The sequence below is a fragment of the Canis lupus genome, chromosome 35 (genome assembly GCF_003254725.2).
Source record: "Canis lupus dingo isolate Sandy chromosome 35, ASM325472v2, whole genome shotgun sequence".
Classification (NCBI taxonomy): Eukaryota; Metazoa; Chordata; class Mammalia; order Carnivora; family Canidae; genus Canis; species Canis lupus.
The window spans coordinates 2772265-2775877 of record NC_064277.1 but is presented as its reverse complement, the minus strand read 5'-3'; the positions used below and the strand labels follow the sequence as shown (position 1 = coordinate 2775877).

The 3613-nt window shown below is 44.4% G+C and overlaps 1 pseudogene; it reads left to right on the top strand.

Annotated features, from left to right (window-relative positions):
* The first annotated feature begins 1846 nt into the window (after positions 1-1846).
* On the top strand, positions 1847-2171 carry LOC112659967 (60S ribosomal protein L36a-like; annotated as a pseudogene).
* Positions 2172-3613: the final 1442 nt, after the last annotated feature.

The following is a 3613-nucleotide window of genomic DNA, read 5'->3' as shown; positions in this document are numbered from 1 at the left end:
CCACGGACCACAGTGGAACATGGTGACAGCCCGCACAACCTGTGGGGTCAGGTCAGCCTATCATTTGAGGCCCGAGGCTCCAAGATACTTTAATACATGATCCTTTCTTCCCCGTACTTTTTTATGCATTTATTTTATTCTATTCACATTGTACAACTGTTACACAACCTACAAAAAGTGCATAAGCCTAACCATTTTCCAATGTCAGTTCAGAGTTAAGTGGCAAAAAAGGGGAACGGTTAGTAAGTTACCAGAGAGTTTGGGTGCCCTGTGCAAGTCACACTGTCCCACGATGTGCCTGGAGCTGTAAATGTCACCGTGGGAGAACCTGTTGTCTTTGCAGCGACCACAGTTTCTGTCAATGGGACTTCCTTAGTTCGTTGTGTCTTTTCTTTGGAGGACAGGAGCAATGAGACTTTCAATAGGTCTGACACAGATTGTTTCTACTCAATAAATGTCAACATTCATTTGGCATTTGCAACAAAGATGTTTGAAATAAACTTTCTCCCAAATATGCACCACATGTAAGCACTCTCCCATCTGGTTTTTATGATTTTTATAGTGAAAATAGCCATATTTTGGTTCCAAACACTGGAGGCTGAGCTTTCTAAGCAGATTGGTGGTCCTCTGTGCTTCCTGTCCCAAGGACTCGCATCATCTTCCCACCCCAGCACATCAGGCTGCCAGAGTCCCTCCTGCCCACCACCCTCTGACGTGGTGGCAGCTGCTGCTGGCTGGCCTCCATACTGTCTGAAAGCACCTTCCTTTCATCATCTTCCCCTTCCTTCCACAGCTGGATCAAGCCCCTGCAACCAACCACCACAGATAGACCACCCAGGCTGGCAGGGGTGTCCTGTGGCCTGTGCTGCCCCAGGGGGAATGGCTGCACAAGGTGCAAGACCCCAGCAAGGACTGCACGACTTGCCCACCCACAGGCTCACCTGCATGTCCATCTGTTGGCCTTGGCCTTGCACAGACGCAGGCTCAAGCTGGGGTTCATCTAGAAGAGAACAGCCTTGCAGTGAGCCCTCTTGCAATGGTCTATGGAGGAGCTGCAGGCATTTATGGGTACCAGAAACCCCGGCCTGCCCAGGAAAGTGGGAGGACTACTGCTCTGCCTCTAGTCAGGCTGTTTGTGCTCAGAGTCCAGGGTGGGCCAAAGGCAGGGTGTTCCCATAGCCCCAGAACTAGCGGTAGGGGATGCAAACAAAGCACCCCATATCCTCACTCGGTGCCCAGCACAGTATCCTGGTGCAGTTTGGTTATGTCCTTGTTTGCCCTTCACCTTCATTCACTCCTTTCGTCTCCTGATCAAGTTAGTTCTCAATCATTTTTTTGGTGGATTCAGATGTTGGTGTCAGTTTGATTTATTACCCCTCATAAAGGGTGTTAACTGGTACCAATTTTTGTCACTGTCCTTACCACACAGTATGCATTCACTGAGTTAATATATGTCAAGCACTTAGAATAGTACCTGGCACATAACTTGTGCTATACCAGTCTCAGGTCTGAGCATTTGCTGTTATTCATGGCACCTAGCACAAAGCTGGGCTCTTACTAAGAGTTCAATAAATATTTTTTAAGTGAGTAAATAAACAAACAATATGGGTTATAATTATGAGCAGCCCCCACCAAGGTTCTTGTAGTTACACCGGTCGTGCTTGGAAACACTAACAACTTGGCAAAGTCCAGACCACACATCGGAAGAGCATGGGAAGAGCCCTCCTCACCCCTATTGCACCATGGTCTGAAGCTTATGTCAGTCTTAAAGATACGACTGTATCTGCTCAAGGAGAAAGTTCTAGATAATGGAGGAGCTTTCTGCGCAGACAGCGCTCTCACAAACATGGTGAACATTCCTAAAACCTGCTGGACTTTGTACAGGAAGTGTGACAAGAACCAACCCCATAAAATGACACAGCACGAGAAAGGCAAAGATCTTTATGCCCAGGGAAGGAGGGAAGGTGGCATTCTGACAGGAAGCAGAGTGGCTGTGGAGGGCAGACTAAGCCGCTTTCTGGAAAAAAGCTAAAATTACAAAGAAAACTGTACTGAGGCTTGAATATATTGAGCCCAACTGCAGATCTAAGAGAATGCTGGTTATTAAGAGATGCAAGCATTTGGAACTGGGAGGAGATAAGAAGAGAGAAGGCCAAGTGATCCACTTCTAAGCTCCTTATTTTGATATATTATGAAGACACTAAAGACAATAAAATCTTGAGGTTATGTTCACTTCTAAATGAATGAATGAACAAATGAATGAATGAATAAATAAAGGAGGAGCCATTGGTCACTTACAGGGGGCAGAAAATGTGAGTAGGGGACTAATGGGGTATACACCACAGTGAATGCCAGTTATCGGCCATATGTAAATTCTAACACATGAATACATGAAAGTCTTCAGGGTTTCCTGATACTTAACACCCAATCTGACTGAAAGTATGGGGCTTGCCAACAAAAGAAAAATTGTTAAAACACCGGGAGCAAAAGCCATTTTAAGTGATTTCATTTCTAATTGTTTATTATTTTTTTTTAATATTTTATTTATTATTTATTTAAGTCACAGACAGAGAGAGAGATAGGCAGAGACACAGGCAGAGAGAGAAGCAGGCTCCATGCACCAGGAGCCCGATGTGGGATTCGATCCCGGGTCTCCAGGATCGCGCCCTGGGCCAAAGGCAGGCGCCAAACCGCTGCGCCACCCAGGGATCCCCTCTAATTGTTTAAAATAATATTTTCTTGTTAATTAAAAAAATGCATGTGTCTAAGACCACTGAGAGGAAGCACAACAGTGAGCACGGTAACACTCACTGACCTAATCATTTATTCATCAAACTTGAAAAAAATTTTTGACTCATTTTCTCTACCCCCTCTTTTCAGGATTCTATTTCTATCATTTCTTAGTGTTGTATCAGAGATCCATTAGATAGTTCATTATTTTTTAATCTTTTTTTCTCTGTGTTATTCAGATTGGAAAAATTTTTTGACTTATCTTCAAGACAGAGTTTCTATTCCATTCTTATTTATAGTTCCTTTTTAAAAAGATTTTATTTATTTGAGAGATATACAGGGCATGACCATGAGCAGCAGGGAGGAGGCAGAGGGAGAGGGAGAAGCAGGTTCCCGGATGAGCAGGGAGGCCAACGCAGGGCTCAATCCCAGGACCCTGAGATCATGACCCAAGCCAAAGGCAGATACTTAACTGACTGAGCCACCCAGGGGCCCCTAATTTATAGTTTCTATTTCCCTTCTGAGATGGCCTATCTTTTCATTTTTTGTGACTGTATTTTCTTTTATAAAATTGGGCATAGTTAATACATGTTGTTGTGTTTTTTTTTTAAAGATTTTATCTATCCATGAGAGACACACAGAGAGAGAGGCAGAGACACAGGCAGAGGGAGAAGCAGGCTCCATGCAAGGAGCCTGATGTGGGACTCGATCCTGGGACTCCAGGACCATGCCCTGGGCCAAAGGCAGGCACTAAACTGCTGAGCCATCCAGGGATCCCAAATACATGTTTTTATTTTTATTTTTTAAAGATTTTATTTATTTATTCATGAGAGACAGAGAGAGAGAGAGAGAGAGAGGCAGAGACACAGGCAGAGAGAGAAGC